We start from the raw sequence: 19,226 nt of genomic DNA, 5'->3' as shown, positions 1-19,226 counted from the left end.
AGAGGGAGGGAAAATGTCCCTTTCCTAATAACAGTGGTCGCATGGGGATAGGCTGATGGTCAGCTTTGGAATAGTGACACACGTGTTCTCCGATACAGGTAGAAAAGTGGAGGCATAACCTCATGTTGTGTGAGGCATGATGGCATGCTTGTATAATCTCAAAAAAAGGTATTGGTGAATTCATATCACATGCACACAAACACACATGTATATGCACACACACAGACACGCACATACACACACACACACGCCCACGCACATAACAACATGCATGGTCACATGTTGGAGCTCTTCACACTGGATGAAAATATTGATTTGTGATGTTGATACACATGTCTGAACTGTGCATCTGAGCACTGATGTGTATTGGACATATCAAGACTGTACTTCTGGTGCACTGGTGTTTATTTGCTCATTTTGCTCAGCATAACCACCTTCACTGATCTTTACTGCCTTTCCCAGCAGGGGAGATGAAAGGCTTGACAATAAATGCTCTTCCTCGGCATCACGCCCTGTGCAGGTGCATTAGGAGTGCCTTAAAAACTCTATGAAGGGATTCAGAGATTTGGAAAGCTGAATTACCTTTCATCAACCACAGAGAGGCAGCCTTGTACCTCATTAGCATCCTGTGATCCCAGGCAAACAAAGGATGAACATTCAGGATCTACAACTAATGGGATGAGGAATAATAATAATAATAAATAATAATAATAATAATAAACTCTGAACAGGAATAGTTCGATAGCAGGTCATTTAAGCATGTAATTATGCAACAAAATCTCTTCTGAATATACAAATATACAAATAAATAACTTAATATAAAAAAGGAAATATATAAACAAAGAAATAAAGTTTTTAGTATTTAGTATTAGTATTTAAAGTTTTTAGGAGCAACACGACACTAGAAAATTTTTTTAAGAGCGTCCATGGGAAGAACATGGGCCACTGGTTGGATTAGAAAATACCTTTGCAAGTTTTTTTTGCAAGATTTATGTCCAGTGGTGCCATAGATTGATGAAGGCTGAAGGGTGAGAGACAGAGATAAAGAGTGAGAGAGTCTTCCATTGCGCTGCACGTGTTCTGGAAACCTGCTCTATAGATATGACCGAAACAAAGAACTTGCAACTGTGAAGAGGCAATGAGAGAGAGGATCGGTTCCTTAACCGCAGAGAGCTTTTCATTTATTGATATCTGAGGAAATTTAACCAAACATGAACAAACGTGTTCCAAAACAAACTTACAGACCGCCCCTAGAAACTAGACTAGAGAGGATAGTGTGTGAGATTTCTGAGTTTGAGTGTGAGTTTTGAGTGTTAGTGGGAGAGTCTCACTGGTTATTTTATCTTGATAGTCATCAGTGCCTCGAGCAGCACTCGATGCTCGTGTGTGTGAAGACCGGTCTGTGTAATTTGAAAGGAATAAATGTGGTGAAAGCCTGGCTCTTTGTGCCTGGCTGGTTCCTTTGTACTACAGAATCACAGCGACGAGAAGACGCTCCCCCACCTACGGCCTTACAGCGGCAGCCGTGCGCGGAGAGGAAGGGGAATTTAAACCCACTCGCTTAACCGCCTTTTTTTGGCAACACTCTCCACTGTGACCTGTGTTGAAAATCGCAGTTTAAAAAAATTAAAAAAACATTTTTTTACAAGGAAAAAACATTTTGCGCCGGTTAACCCGCAAGCTAGCACAGCGATAACGGAGTGTGCGGAACAGTCGGCCGTACGTGATAACCAGCTTGGGAATGCAAGGGCCAAGCGCTCACCCCCAACCCCCCCCCCCCCCCGCCCCCCCATCTCCGCTCTCTCTCACCGTCTTGCTCTCTACAGGGACCAGCATTTCACATGTAGGAACAGCATGGATGATATGAAAAAAAAAAAAAAGACAAGCCTCCCAAAACAATACTAACGGCCCGCGGCTTGCGAGGAAGAGGAAGAAGGAAACAACGACATCTCCACCCTGGGGAGGGGGGGGGGAGGGGGCAAGGCAAGGCTGAAAATGATGAAAAACGGGGCGGAGGCCTACGGGCGGCCACGGTGCACATGAAGCCATTGCTCCTGCAGGCTGCCCCCAGCCACAGCCGCCACACACCCGTGCCTGACCGCGGAGATGAGCTGGCGAATGTGTAAGATATTGTCTTTTATAGCGCTGGCCACACTGGACTGCTGTGGCTCACTGAGTGCCACTCTGATCTAGCTCCACCCGTGCTGTGCTCTGGGATGTGGGACATGTCTTTCACCATGGGGGAGCTTCATGCTAATGTAGCCAGCTCAAGTTCCATCCATAAAATCAGTTCCAAGCATCTCCTTTATAGGTCTTTTCTTGCTGATAACTGACCACCCCCCCCCCCTCCCCAAAAGAAAAAAGCATTAAAGTCTGGCTCTCCTCAGGATGGTATTGACTTGTGGTGGCTGAGTCAAGGGATTCCCTTGTGCAAGCTGAAAGTGAATTTAAAAAATCATTGATTATGCATATAAATTCAAAAGGGTGTGAACCCCCTCCTCCTCTCTCTCTCTCTCTCTCTCTCTCTCTCTCTCTCTCTCCCTTTCTCTGTCCCCTCCCTCCCAAGGTTGCAGAAATTTTCCTGACTGCGGCAGATAAGAAACATTTGTCAGCTAAATGGATCCAATAAAACACAGAGATTGGTTTTCCAGGACACCAGGTTGCACTTCCACCACCAACGGTCACCTGAAGGGCGCTCTCTTTGTGCATGAGTCACCAATCCATGCTTTGGAACCATTAGCATGTGGATTAAACCTGCGGTATCACCTGCATTTCTGTCATTAGACAGGTCACTGCTGTCAATCAACAATCTGAATTAAGAAACGCACTCTCCCTTTATGTAGTTGCATCTTGAATGCTTAATGCAGCATTTGTTTATGTTGCATGAACTTTGGGGAAGCAGGGAATTATTTAATTGCCCTAATAATTTCTTGACTGTCATTCCAGCTAAATTTCTTATGAGTGACAGTGCTTCTGTTCCTCTTTGAATCGTTTGTTAAGCCAGCTTAGTATTTAATTGAGCTGTGGAATTGGTGGGACATAAAACTGAAAGCCAGCAGACTCACTGACCCTCACTAAAGGGATCGGTTCTTGGTCCACACATGATATACATATGCCATGTCAGCCTACGCGCATAGTAATTACTGTAATTACAACATGGATCACTCGATATGGATGCAAATACCCTGTCATTAAATCTGACTGTCTGCAATTTAACCTCGCACTCATTGTTTCATTTCAAATTCAGTGTGTCGGAGAAAAACTCCAGAAATGCATTCGGTTTTGTAAATAAGACACAGTGCCTTCAAGCTTTTGATGTATGCTCTCGATTATAGGTGTGAGGCACAGCTGGCTGGCACATTCATCTCAACTCAATTGAACACATGCATTTTCCAAACCATTTCACGCACATATCACACATGATGTGTCAAATGGTGTTTACTGTTCATACGATTTTATCAGACCCGCAGTACTAAAACGGGACTGCAGAGCATGTATTTTATTCAGTAATTTCGTTGAATCTGATTGAATCGGTTGAGTCTGATTGAATCGGCCGATAGAATTCTCAACCCCAGCCTTCTAGAGGTTTCTGGGCCAATATATGTAGAAATATGAACACTAGCAGCCTACCAGCTTCACAATATGCTGTCGATGGTGCACATAGAAAGACTGCATATTAAAAACTGTAAGCAACGAATGTTTTTAGACCAAAGCTACCGTCAGTCTCACAAATGTGCATTGCTCACCTGAACATGTTTTTTAAAAAACTGTGGATGAATCATAAACCTGGAGTATATAAAATCACAAGAGAGCGAGAGAGAGTTCAAGCTTCCCAAAAAAAGGCAAAGGACCAAACAGGCTGGGGTAACGCCATGCGCCGTATGTATAAGGACATAATGTGCGCCCTCTTGCTGCTAAGTCAAGGCCCCCCCCTTCAGCAAAATCCGACGAAAAATAAAAAGTTTGGGCAAAGTGACCGCAGAGGTTGGAGTGTGGAACTAGAGGTCCGTGAGCGGCAGTGTGACTCACTGCCTGTGGAAGTTGCCCGGCTCATACATCAGTGTGTTTACCCACAGGAGATGCTCAAGAGGAGCCCTATAAATCTGAACACAGGTACAGGCGCCAGCATGCCTTCACAATTTGCCCTGTTGTTTGTCTGTGTGTGTGCGTGTGCGTGTGTGGGTGTGTGTGTGTGTGTGTGTGTGTGTGTGTGTCTTTCTATTTCTGTGCACACATATTTATGTGAAGAATGAGACAGAACTCTGCAAAGCACACTGGAAGCTGTCATCATTAAAGGGAACATGTTAGCCTTCGAAAGAGAGTTTAGGGTAAGCCCAGCTCTCCTGCAACATCTGCAAAAGTTCTTGAACTATCTATGATGGCTACCAGTGCAAGGAATGGACCAAGGTGAGTAGAACACAAGACACAGGACAGAGGTTCCAGAACCGGGCTCCATGATGGAATACCAGGGGCTCCTCGTCAAAATGGAAAGAAAGAATTCTTTCCTCTTTACATATTATGTTTAAATTCTCTGTATCATACATTAATTCTTATAAAATACTTAATCTCATCTCATTCTTGGTAATCCAAAAAAATGTGTACAGTATGTAATACTAAAAAGCGACACATCTTGTATGCAGTATAATTATGGCATAATGACTGAAAAATGTGTTCTAGTGTGTTAAATACCCACTGCCTTTCCACTTGCAGTGGGCGATGGCTGAAGATCATCAAGTCAAACCTTAACCGTTTTTACTGAGGTTTGGGGTCCTGCGCCACAGGCTGGTGAACGTAATCATATTTAAGGTGGGGCCTCTGGGGCGAAATCATTTGAAAACCCCTGGTCTGGAAAATGCACCGCGCTCCTCTGCCTGACACTCACATTAGATGCGCGGTGATAAAAACATTTGACAGCAGCCCGCTAACAAAATGACCTGACAGCAGGAAACCACTCGGAGGCACGGAGCTTCACAAAATGTCCAAATAATAGCACGAAAAGGAAGTGCGGAGGCAGTGATTTAAAAAAAAAAAAACAACAAAAAAAAACAGAAAACCGTTTTTCATTTGATTCTCACGGTAATGACATCATTCAAAAAAAAAAAAAAAAAGGGGGGCACTGTGCAGGGCAACCAGTTATGACAATCACTGGCAAAATAATTTCTTAAATTCCTTTTAAAACAATCACATGGGTTATTAAGAATGTTCATGGGTCAGTGTTCTTACTCGCAGGCCAGTAGGTCAGTAGGTAATGAAACGGTAATCTACCAGAGTACCTCAGTCCTGGTGATCACTGTGCTCTCTGTAGCCTTGATACATAGTCTTTACTCCACACCCCTGGCACCCTGCAGCAATATGCATCCGCTACCATTTTGTGGTGACATCAGAGTGATGGGCACAGTGTCGCTTGAGGCAGACCATACCGATGGACTAATGACATCACACACAGAATTGTAAACGCAAATGGACATGTACAGCATTTGAAGCAGCTTAAAATATTACTTTGTATGCATTTATTGTAATATTAATCTACATATGTATTTTCACATGGTATGCAGGATTTGTTGTCATGGATTTCAACAAAGCGATTCACAATAAACCCCTTATTTCCTGTTCCCCCATCCTCTCTTCACCAGTGATACCCGACAGATTTGCAAGCGGAGATGATAAGAATAGCAATGGATTCAGGACCATGATTGTGGTGTCGAAGAGAAAATTTGTCCTGGTTTTATTTATTGCATTCTTTCTGTGTGAAAAGAGACACCCAGTGTGACGTCTGCTTCAGCAGCAGGTCAGGCAGGTCTGAAATATGGACTAATAAACATGCTTCTATTTGTATATCTTGGAAAATATAACAGAGTATCACTGTGTTATACCTTTCTCAAGACACTGAATGAAAGTAAATGTGGAGTGGGAAATACAATTTCAGTATAGTTTTTTTTAACTTTTCAAAACATTGTTTAGCTGTGATTGGGGTAAAGCACCTTGCTGGGACATGCACTTTCCCACCTAGGATTGGAACCTGCAACATCCTATTCAGGTGTGCATTCTCAGCAGCACTGATGTAAACACAATCTATATCATTGTGCAAATCTAAATTGAGCTGCATCAGTATTGTCCCATGTCACCTGCAAAACCGGACCAAGCAGGGAGGAAAGAAGAAATAAGACCTCACACACAGACGGGCATAGCAGCTTCTGGAAATATGGCATGGTGCAAAAAATTTCCCATGAAACATTTATGTAATTGCTTCCCAATGTAACCTGATGCCCGGCTGACTGAAAATATATTCCCCTGGGAAACAGAACTCTTATCTATTTCACTGACAACATGTATCTGTTTCAGACAGCAAACTTTCACAGCTATGTTAATCCCGATCCTGGGGTTTAGGGGGGAGGGGGGTGTCAACAAAAAACTAGCACTGTTTTGAACAGACCGCCATAGGTGGTAGTTGCAGGCATTTTCCAAAGTCATATTAAATGAACAATTACCATCTTGCACTTATAAAGACGTTAAATGCCATTTAACCAGAAAATATGTAAATAAAGCAATATATTTCTTCTTGCGGTAAAGCCGAACTCACTGTACTCACCCTTTAAAGAAGAGAAAACTTCAAAAGAGTGCTCTCTTGATCATGGTACAATGCTCCAGGTGAACTACTGTCGAGTTAAGTGGCTTGTTATTTGCTGCGTAGGCTAGCTTTTGCATTTTACACACTGAAGACATGCAAAGGCATGTACTTATGGGGAACAGACTTGCTATTGGATTCTAGCAGCATATTTCTTAGCTTCAAATGAAGATGAAGCTCTGTCTCGCTGAATGGAAAAGATTGATTGCCGAAATAGTCACCGGAAGAGGAGGAATCAATGAATAAAATTAATCTCTGACAAATGCGAGGCTTCTCACGCGCTCCTGTTATCCTTGCAAAGGGCGCACAAGGCCCAGTTTTAATTTAGTTCCCCGTTTCCCTTTTGAAGCCAGTGGTTGAACGGTTTTCATTGCCGTCTTTAAATCTTCGTTCCCGATGAATCATGACAAACGACCCCCCAAACAGGGGACGAGAGAATGGTGACAAGTACTGATGACCTGCTGGCCGGGCCTTCAGTCACCCTAATGCTTTCTGTATTGCAGGTGCCATAGCAACCCTTAGCGTCAAGGAGAACGTTGTGTCGTTTGAGGTCAAGCAGACCTCCCACTATGATATCACACATGCCTGTGGAACTTTGATAGGAGTTAGATACATTTAATCTTTTGAAGAGTAGGTTTTTTTTTTTGGAATGTTTCTTTTTTCTACACAATTCTGACTCCATTGCTTTCTGTTACCAGAAGTGATTGTTACATCAGCGTTAGGATGTTCAGTTAATAACATTTTAATCACAGTCATGCTGGTTTGGTCTGGATAAAATCATGCTTTCAATTTACAAAGTGCCTATAAAGTATAAGAAGTTGCAGGTGCCACACACTTAGGGTATGTCACTTTCATAAGAACTGTTAATGCTTCCTCTGTGGGTGGCTTCCATAAGACACATTTTATGCAATACCATTTTTAAATAAACACTGAGTGACAATAAGACATTTCTGCACTCATTTGAATAAGTGACATGTCACCCTAAACCATGAATTATTTCATGTAGGCCCATGTTGTATATTAGTTCAGCGGTGATGTTTTTCTTGAGTGACTTTTTATTTGCCATCGAATTGTGGAGGCTGGATGTGTCTGAAAAAACTCTGTTTACGCTGCCGTATGTAACCGCTAACTTACACATCCTGTTCTCTTAATTGTATAGTACTCTCCCATTCCCTGCAGACTCCACTCTCTATCTGTAAACAGCCCAGCACACTACTTCCACTTTCATAAAGCGCACGTTCTTATGATTAACACTATAAAGCAGTTCCTATACGAGCTGGGGAAACGATCTCCCCCCAGGGGACAAGGTTGGGAATCTTGCGTGCCTGACACCCTTATGCCCTTCCACCTCCCTCATAACGATGTGCTGAACCAATTATGTTACTACCACATTCACCTTGTCACATTTCACATGCAATGTTCATTCATGTTATGGTGATTTGTCTGGTACTATGCCCTAATCCAAGTCACTCATGGAAACTCAAGCCTGAGGTAAAAAGAGACAATATTCAGAAAGACAATGCAGTACAGTGTGGTGATGTAAAAAAACAAAACAAAAATCAAGGTGGTTACACTGAATTCCTGGTGGCTACACAGAAAATATAGTTGAAATGCAGCCAAAATGACAATAATCCAAAATTACTATAATGAATTACTATAATCCAAAATGGAATTAGAACACAGAGTCCAAACAAAAGTACTTATGTAACACAAATATTAAATTCAGTTAAAAGTACTCCACCAAAATACTGATTGTGCTGAATGGGCATGACATAATTTCTTCTAAAGGTTTATTTACATTTTCATTCATTTATCACACCATTTAATAGAAAAGAAACACGCAAAGCGAGAAATAAATGAGCGTGTGTTTCATGCTGACTGATCTCACGGTCGTATAAAAACGCTACGATGTAAATCGACAGAGCGATTGCGGTCCGGCGGCTGATGGGGCGGTTCCATAGATATATTACGTGCGCCCTGTTGGGCGACCCGTCCCGTAACGGTCACGGACAGTTGCAATTTGTCACAGTGGCGGCCCCCTTTGTAGTTCACAAACCTTGTTTTCTGGGAGTAATGGCATATGGCATCTGACTGCCGTAGTTCTCAATTACCCCCACATCAAAAGCCATTCTGACGGTCCACTAGCACGGTTTTTTTTCTTTCTTCTCACTCTTTCTACTTCTTTTAATTAAAGTCACAACCCTCCGCTGCCCACAGCGGTCACGTGAGCCAATGAGGGAGGGCGCTCGTTGCTCGCCTCGGTAGCAAGGTTGCGTGGCCCGCAGGAGGACACCGTGAAGGGCGTCTGAGGCGTTCCCTCCGATCGCTCCACTGGCTCCAGCGGGTCTCTTCCGGGATGACACATCCACAGTCTGTTGAGGGTCACTGGTTGGCTCTAAACCCTCACCAACTTCCATCCATCCATCCATCCACTATCTATACCTGCTGATTCCCGGTCAGGGTCGTGGGGGGGTGCTGTAGCCTATCCCAGCATGCATTGGCTAAGAGGCAGGAATACACCCTCGACAGGTTGCCAATCTATCGCAGGGCACACACACCATTCACTCACACACTCATACCTAGGGGCAATTTTAGACTCTCCAATTAACCTAACCTGCATGTCTTTGGACTGTGGGAGAAACTGGAGTACCCAGAGGAAACCCAAGTGGTCATAGGGAGAACATGCAAACTCCACACAGAAAGGCCCCAGTTGGGATTCGAACCCTCAACCTTCTTGCTGTGAATCTGTAAATGTGAAGAAATATTAATGATGCAAAGAGAGGGCTAGCATAGCTGTTAGCAAGTCCCCTGATGGACATTGATCGTTTGTGTGAGATGATGTGACATGAATTTCTGCCAACAAACTCCTCAGAATGAATAAATTCCACTGAATACCTAAATCCTTCAGGAGCATAATAAAGCAGCGCTCTGAAGAAAGGTCTCTCTCTCTCTCTCTCTCTCTCTCTCAAACTGGTAACACAAATAAAATGTATGGATCTTGCTCAAAGCAACACCACTCACTCTAAAGTACACATACTGAACAGTACGCACACAAACACTCACATTTTCACACACACACACGCACGCACGCACGCACACTCACACACGCACACACACACTTGCACACAGTCACCCACACACACGCACACACACACACACACACACACACACGCACGCACACACTCACCCACACACACACACGCGCACTGTGTGTCTCAATGTCACAGAGGCAGCTTTAATGCCATATGCCGTGTGCGCAGAGTGGTAAATGACCCGCACATACGGATGGGCACAGGAGGCTTCTGCTGCCGCTGCCGTGCTGATGTCACGAGTCACAGAAGCAAAGCAGCCTCCTGGCTGGCATTTAGAAGGTCATATACAGCTGCACGTATATGTATGCATTTTGTCATTGGTTCTGTCACGACGAAAGGTCAGCCCTTTCTCCGAAATGCTGCTTGTAATTCAAGGTGGCAAAGACCTCAGCCTGGCCCTCCCGGCACCATTAAGGGGTTAATTCCGTTTAAGAGGAATGCTTCTTCCGGGCTCCCTCTCCTGTAGTGCGTCGCAGCCCCCAAAGCCGTTCATCACTGCAAGCGGTGTCCAGATCCAATTACTGGCAGAAAAAATAAAAAAGAGAGTACAGATTTTGTGTCTGCTGGTTTGATGGATAATCATATAGTGGCTAATATAAATAAATGCTGCTGATTTAAGCCCCTCTATAAAGTATCCTTCCGTAGGAAATGGCCTATTGACCTTGCGTGTTACATTAAAACCCATTTAAATGCTGCGAGAGAGCCCACTTCATCATCAGTATTCACTTACACTACCAAGCCGATAACCCTCTTATTAAACATGTCGGGCTTGCTTCATGAGCAGTGACCAACGGGATGACTATGTGTCTTCCATAGCCAAAGTCTGTCATTCATTTATAATGAATCATGTAACGTTTTCAAGATAGCTTGCAAGGCCATCCCCGAGCCATTGTTCCCTGGGTGGCTACATTACTGTTCACCTGTAAATTTGCAATATTTGGCGTTTCATGAACAGCTGTGCATTAGCTAGCTTCCCAGTGCTGTTTTGTTCAGCGTCTCACGTGCTGAATTTAACATATAGTAATTGTAAATTGAAAGTAGATACAATTGTTATATTACCAAACAAAAGCTGCAGTAGGAATGGTGTCTTGCTCTTCAACAAAAGTTGCTCACTTCAAAATTGCATGTTCAGTTCAACAACACTTACATTGCTGCAGTAAGGTTGTGCAAGGCTGTCGTAAATAAAGATGCTGTGGGTTTTTAAAAAAAAATCTCTCCTTAAACCACAATTTTGCAGCATTTCCTGAAAAAAAAAGTGATCTGGGACTATTCGCAGCATATCTGGAAACCTGTGGTTTTGGGAGATAAAAAAAAAAAAAAACATTGGAAGAAGACTTTCATGCAAATCAAAGTGATGGTTTTACTGTTATGCAGGTTCTAGTCAATATATATGTAAACGAGCCCTCTGCTGAGGGCCAATTTAACCCTGGGGGAAGGACCATGTGATTTACAGCTGTTCTGAGGCACAGCAAGGGCTCGTTCAATAGCTCCACTTGCTACGTTGTAAGCATGTTGGGATATCTTTCCTTATTTGAACATAAAGCAGAAATTAGACTTCATGGAGCTCATCTAACTCATATAAATTCTACTGAAGAACTTCTAAACAGGATTTGATCCAGTTATAAATACTGACAGAAATGTATGAATACTAAAAAAAATAAGCATAGCATAATAATATCTTTGGTGTTAGCAAAGGCAGAACCATTTGGCTAACCGTTGGCTTTTTTTTTTTTCTGTTGGAGCTAAGCATCCAACCTGGTCCCATCACTGTACATCAGTATGGTTAGCCATCAATGTTTCGACACCAACTGTCCTTATACATTTACAGTAATAATACACCTGACCATTACATTTCAAAAGTGACCATTATGCGTGAAAGCTGACCTTTACAGATACATTTTTTTCTGTATCTGGAATTTCATAGATTTTTTATTTTGTATTATTTTATTCCATTTTTTTGGTGGGGAGGGGCGGGGGTTAGTACAGTTTGTGAACATCTTTGAAACTGGAGAATGCCACCTCCTCTCCTGCCCCGTCGGCTGGATGACGTCGGCTGGATGACGTTCGGCCTCACGTGACCAGGCAAAGGCAGCGATGGGTCGAGCAATCACCGCCTGGCAGGGACAGGACCGCGAACGCGCTCGTTCCGCTCGCGGTCGCACGGCACTGCGTGCCGCAGCGCACGTTGACCCGATTAGCAGCGCTTTCAGTCGCCTGCAGCGGTATCCCGCGGAGACGCGATGAAAACACTTCCCGGAACACCCCCCCCCCCCAGCCCCCAGCCCCCAGCCCCCAGCCCCCAGCCCAATGCGTGAGACGCCCCACTCCCACGGGCCGCGGCGTAACGACACGAGATCACGCGTTACGTCCTTGTAAAAAGGCTTAAAAAACAACTGAGAAAACAAGGCTTGAAAAGACTAATAACTTATTTTAAAAGCACCAGCTGTACAAATGATGGTAGTGGCTCACCTTCCCCTCTCCCTGTCCCTACTGACAGACACTTAATAGGCTGAGCCAATCAATTGCACCTGGGTTACAATCAGTACCCCCAGCACCTGGATATCAATTAAATTAATAAATGATTCAATTGATTAACAAATGAAATCAATTAAACGAGTGAAGGGCCACTCCTTCACATTTCCTCCCCCTTCTCCAGTCTTGCATACCCCGGATTGCAAGACGAGGGGCAGGGCTTCCAAAGCAGTGCATTCAACCGGGAACAGTCCATGATAGGGACAATCACACTGGGTAGCTCGTCTCCCAGATTGTCAAGGCCAGCCCCCCAATTAGGGACACCAGGTAGCTCCTCCCTCTGGCATCAACAGCCCCGCAGGGCCAGGACACCACCTCCCAATGGGCTAGGCTCCTCATACTGGCTATCAGAGTTGCAATCCCATGGGTTCCGGACCATTACCCCTTCCAACAGAGCCAGCTACAGCTCCCCAGTCAATCAAGGGGCACACCCGCTGCTCCCATTCCTGGGCCCCGCTGGTCTGTCTGGGTTCTCCCATGGTCCATCTTCAGCCCCACCTGGATCTTCCTTTGGCCGTCTTCGACCCGAAATGCTGCGCTTTGCTTCTCGGCACGTGCTTGTCCACAGAACACCTTCCAAGTCTATTGGACACTCAGTATAAAAACCTTTTTAAAAGCCTTTTAAAAGTGAGTCACCCCTCAGGGATAGAGGCTAAATCCCACTTCTGACACCAAATGTAAAAAGGCATAAAAAACAACTGCGAAAACAAGGCTTGAAAAGACTAATAATTTATTTTAAAAGCACCAGCAGTACAAATGATGGTAGTGGCTCACCTTCCCCTCTCCCTGTCCTTACTGACAGACACTTAATAGGCTGAGCCAATCAATTACACCTGGGTTACAATCAGTACCCCAACACCTGGGTGTCAATTAAATTAACAAATGATTCAATTGTTTAACAAACGAAATCAATTAAACAAGTGAAGGGCCACTCCTTCACAGTCCGTGAGCAGGTGAGAACGTCGCTGCCCTCAAAAAAAATCAAAAAGTGCACGCTTTTGGGATTTTTCCGTTTCCGTAGGCTGCGTTGGCAGAAAAATGAGTGCCTTGCCCTCGAACACGGATGCTGAAGGGTATGTGTTTTTTGGCCCACGAGTGGAAACAGCCGCCCTTGGTTTTTTAATTCGGTCAGCAATGACGCATGAAGCTGTTTGCTCGTAGCCCCCTGTGGTCTTTGTAGACTGCAGCATTCCTGCCCTACCCCCCCATTTAAAGCACTCCAGGTCCCCTGCAAGGACTCTCACTTCGTCGCGTCCTCTGATTTCGCAGAGCGGCGAGTCGCTCCAGGGCCCAGGGGGTACGAGGGAGACCGCGCCACCCAAATCGCCCTAAATCAGGCTCTGCCCTGGGAACGGAATGGCCGTCGCCACGGAATAGAGTCTCACGAGGCCTCAGGGAAACGCTCCCGAGGTACTTAAATCACGTCGTCTACATCGAGCCTCATTTTTACGCGGTGGCATTCGGGGCAAAGGTTCTCCACCCACTGAGAAACGGATCATTCTTGCTCTGTTTTTTTTAAAGATGGCGTTCCTTGTTTCAGCAATCTTTGAATGGATCACTTATTTATGTATTTATTTATTTATTTATTTATTTATTTATTTATTTGCTGTCTTTTTTCTTGAACGTAAACTAAACCTCCAAAAAGGGAGGGGAAAAAACAAAACAAAACCATAAAGGGCTTAAATTAAAACACGTGAGTGGCATAAGAACATTTTTGGGGGGTTTTAACAAAGCCTTTTTACAAATGGAGAGCAATGCAAAACATAGCCTACGTGGGTTGTTGCTGAGCTGAGAGCGAGACAGCGATCGTCCTCGGCGACGATTTACGGATCCGACGTCCCCGCGCGCCAGCTCAGCGCCGTCCCGCCCGCCGCTCGCCACCGGCGGCCATTACAAGCCACCGGACCCGTCGCCCCCCCGGCGGCCGAACCCGTCGTTCCCGGCTCCAAACAAATCATTTCAGCTTAACGCAGGGGGACAGCTCGCGGTGTAATCAATAGGCTATTCATGTGGAGCCAATTCACACTCATTTACCATTTCAGGGAGACGGGGCTGCATCCAGCCCCCGGTGGCAGACACAATAGCTTTGAAAAGCAAGCGTGCGGCTGGCGTTGATTGTCAGGTGACATTGAACCCATGAGCTTACGGGCATTCTCGAGTGCATCTCAGCCGAGATGGCCTATTTTTTTTTTTTTCTCGCCTCCTCCTGAAATAACTTTTCTTTCTAAAGGTAAACAAGATTCGGCGTAAATAATTGAAACCGGTTCTACAAATAGCTTTGGAGAAAGGTGGTTTTGGGGGTGTGGGGGGGTTTGATGGAGAGTTGAAGGAAAAGGTTTAGAGATGTGTAGACACTCATACTCTAATAGAACCGCCAAGGCTTTTTGAAGTGCTGTGACTAAGTAAGAAAGATCTCTGGTCAGGCAGAATGAGTTCCAGTTTAAAGTGGAAATCTAGGATATTTAGCATAAGGCCTTTTAGATAATTTAGAACATTGAACAGAATATTTTGATTTACTGCACAATACTTGTGGAAAATTGATCTCCCCAGGGCAGATCCAGCAGGGTATGGGTATAAACAAGGCTTGTTGCTGGAGATGTGTAGACAGGCAGCCCCATGAAGGGGCTGTGTAGAGAGGGAAGCAGAGAAATGAGAGGGGGATAGACAGATAAGAGGAGAGAGGTGGAGGGAGAGGGGTAGAAAGGAAATTAACACCTGTTAATTTTTTTTCTCCTGAATACAGAGTACGAGAACCACTACCTATCCTTCATCAACCCCGTCCCCTCCAAAAAAAAAAAAAAAAAAAGATTATGATGTAGTTATCATATTACATTGTAACCTGCGCTCAATGGCAACAGGGTTCTGTCTGTCTGTTTGTGTATCCATGGTAGCCGTCCGGCCCCAGTTTACTGTGTTAAAGCCTATGCTTGGCAGACAAATGGAGTCAGAGGAGAGACCAGAGGATGTCTGGCAGCTACTGTGAATAGATGAGCGCTAAGCTGTGACTATGAACCCCTCACGGCTCCAGCTGTAGAACAGGCCCGTTTGGCCCCCCTGGGGGACGGTCACAGAGACAGAGAAAAAAAAAGTGGCTTTTTTTGGGGTGGGGGAAGGGGGGCACAGAGATCCATGGAGGGGTGGGAGGGGGCAGGAGGAGATAAGGGAACGGACGAAGGAGTCTACGCAGAGGTCTGCTCAGTGATAACGGCGAACAGGGGAGAGGTAATGGACAAAGAAGAGCAGCAGCTGTGCAGCGGGGAGAATGTGTGTGTGTGTGTGTGTGTGTGAGAGAGAGAGAAAGAGAGAGAGAGAGAGAGTATGAGAGAAGGGAGGCAGTCGGAGTTAGGTGAAGACAGAAATTTGGAGGTTTGTCATGAAGAGCGATGGAAGAAGGATGGGGGATAAAAATGGAGGGTTGGCAAAAAAACGAACAGCAGTTTATTCAGGTGAATTTAGTGGAGAACAGAGAGGCGGAGGCGATGAGGGCATGCGCTAATTACACTGGTGAAAGAAGAGAGAGAGAGCGAGTGAGAAAGAGAGAGAGAGAAAGCGAATGAGAGAGAGAGAGAGAGAGAACGAGAGAGAGCTAGCGAGAAAGGGAGGATGAAAGGAAATGAAGAACCCTGCTGTCTTTGTGGCGCAGAGATTAGTTGACGGAGCGAGCAGATAGAGGGTAGAGGAGTGAAGGTTGGGGGGGGAGTGATTGAAGCTGACAGGGGGTGATGGCGGAGGTGCTGGCAGGAGGGGCGATAGAGTGGGTGGGCAAGCTGGGTGTCAGGAGGACCCTCTGAGGAAAAGAGAAAGAGGAGGAGAGGAGGTTAAAGGAGTAAATAAAGAGGAGGAGGATGGGGGGAGAGAGAGAGAGAGAGAGATTAATTACAAGATTAATACAAGCTCATTTAGAAAACGGATAAGGTAAGGGGTCCACTGAGCAGAAAGATGTACTGCTCACAACAGACTTTTAACTTTCCTTTATTAACAATAATTAAAAAATGATAACCACAAATCACCAATATTGACACAAAAAGTAACAAAATAATAAAAAAGGCTTATAAAAGGACATCAGTTTCCCACACACTCTTTCCACTTACATTTGTATTTTTTCAGGAAAAATTTTCCCAAATGTACCCTGAATGTACAATAATGTTCTATTTGGGTTCTAGTGAGTGCCTTTAACAAGCAAAAAAGGTACAAATGAATTACATTTCCAGGCAAGAAAGGTACAGTTTTAGGTACCTTTTCAGGCAATTTCCTCTCCTTTTTTTCCCCTAATGAAAATCAAAACATTAACTCAACAAGATTTCATGGTTGGGTGAGATCAGTGAATGCATGGGAAAAGGGCCCAGGGGTGAAAGGTGAACGGTAAAAGGCCGGGGGTCATACCCCCCCCCCCCCTGCTGGTATGCGTCTCGTGCTGTACCGCACAGCGAGTACAGTGTCAGTGGCCCCCAGATAACGGAGGGGACCGCAGGCACCGGGCGCTCACTTCCCGTCACGAGTGCTTTTACGTTTCTATTTAAAGAGACCCGGCGATGTGCGACGGGCAGGGGCGTGAGGGAAGGGGGGGGGGGGGGGCGCATGCGGGACGGCAGGTCAGAGCAGTGGGAGGGAGGCCTCGGACACTGCGAGAGGCTGCCCACGTGACCCCGGGGAGGGGGGGGGGGGGGGGGACAAGCTCGCCCAGACCAGGAGGTTAGCCTCGGACCCACGTCTGCCTTCGCGGGGAAGGAGAGAGAACGTGACAAAACGTGTTAAAGTACGTGTCTGATCTGTCAGTTTTACGTTTCAGCACACAGTAGATTCTTGCTTGCGTTACAGAATGTCAGGCGTTCCTCTGCACGAGAGAGCCAACCAAATCATTTTAAAACATTTTTATTTGTCGTCAACTGCCTGACAGTGAAATTATCACGTTTGGACATTTTTTAATGATCAGAGACTAATCCTGAACTCTTTCACAGATTCAGTATTACGCATTTTTATTGTCTAATATCCTTGTACTGGACACACAGTGGTGCACACATTTAGTATCAGTGTTCTGGTATGAATCTGAGCAAGATAAGTAAAAAGCAAATTTTTTGCTCTGGTTATTGGCTTTGAGAAGAACCCTCCAATGCCGATCACCTCCGGCTCAAACCTGAACCACTGTATTTCAGTACCAGGAACAGCAATTATGTCTTCCACAGGCTCATCAGAGTCAGAGTAAACACTGTCCATTTTCAGTGATCTAAAGGTATAATAGCAGAGCTGCTTGTGTTCAGCCCATTACATCACGCATCTGAGCAGTAATTTTCCGGTGTGATTTCGAGTGTTTCCGTACAAACAGCAGTTTCAGCGTAATTTCATGAAAAACCTCCAGACGAAAAATAATTGGTCTAATATCTCTGGGGGGTGTGGTTATGTGGTGCTGACCCTTCATGTGGATCAGCAAAGGGAGAGAAACTGTGTAAGCTCTTATAGCACAGGTGACATAATATGGCATAGGATGACATAATGAAGAATAATAAGTTTACATCATGTTCAGCCAGCTGGCCTTGTTCCATAATGCTAACCGGCTCACACATTCTGCCTAACGCATGAGCTAATAAGCTAATACATTTCACCAAGCGCAAGAAGACAATTACTTGATATCAAGCACCCCATATTTTCATTTAGGAGATTTGCTTTAGTTAGCGTTTCATGTGATAATCTGCACTAGCGGCCTGAGATTTTTGTTTTTACATTTACCCATGAGGCTAATTAAAGGTGCAAGAAAGCAGTAACAAGACAGGAATAACTACATAAGGAAACACAGCATGTTGCAGTTTTCTGAGCTATTGAGGGATCTTCACCACATAAACATATAATTTTGCACTTGTACATAACAATCAGTATGTTTACACTACAAGATTCAGTTTGCTTGGGATTTTAAAAGAACAATCTAATTCCAGTAGTTCTGGTGTGAAAATAGTGCCGCACAAATCAATGCCTTGGTGAGAATTTGTCATGTTTTATTTTTTACAAGCTATATGTAGGCGAGGGAATCTGGTGGCGCTGATCTCATGCATTTTATGGGCAAGGGAACAATTTAATGTTAAATCTAGCATCATTATGCTGCTAAAATCTACTATAAATACTACTGGAAGCAGGTACATAAAAAAAAAAAAAACTGGAGTATACTCTTAAGTTCTTGCTAAAACCTTCATTTCTAGGTAAAGGCTGCAATTTTTCTTTATCAAATGTGAGAAACTACAATTTTATGTTTCATTGTGAATGTATACGTCAACTCGGAATCAGAAGTGAACTACATACAATATATAAATAGCTCTAAACAACAATAAAAGAAGCATGTTTCAGAAACGTCAGTGAGAGAGCGCCAAATATTCTTTTGAGTACAACAGCTGTGTTATGACTGAAAATAACAGTTCCAGAAAATGGCAGGTACCACAGTTTTGCTCGGCGAAGATATTGATATGGCTCTTAATGTAAAGCATATGTGTCTTATTTCATAAATTTTTCATTATTTTGTAAGATGCAACAATATTTTCAAGACTGAAAAGCAAAATACATGTAAAAATACATGTGAAGACCCTTCAGTCTGTTCATACTAATGTGGAGAGGGACAGATTTACATTTCTAGATATATTTCAGGTGCACGTTACAAAACCAGAAAATAACGGGTATAAAGATGATAAAGAGGATTGTAAGACACAAAAACCGAGGACTTCGGAGAATGGACTATTAAGGAACAGTCTTTTCTCCACCCCCCCCCCCCCCCCCCCCGCGCCCAATGCCTTCATTGCATTGATTGCGAATTGTTATATCCCAATTAAACTTGTTATTTATTTACACATGAAGAACAAAAGCACTAAATGAGGGAAACTGTTCGAACTCCCACTGCGACGCCTGTTGCTCACTAACCCGGCTTTGTCACCTGACCTGACCAGGGCTGTCATTTTTGAGCGGGATTTTCTTTTCTCCCTCGACTGAACAATCGACCC

The sequence above is a fragment of the Anguilla rostrata genome, chromosome 5 (genome assembly GCF_018555375.3).
Source record: "Anguilla rostrata isolate EN2019 chromosome 5, ASM1855537v3, whole genome shotgun sequence".
Taxonomy (NCBI): Eukaryota; Metazoa; Chordata; class Actinopteri; order Anguilliformes; family Anguillidae; genus Anguilla; species Anguilla rostrata.
Note: the sequence above shows the minus strand (reverse complement) of the source record.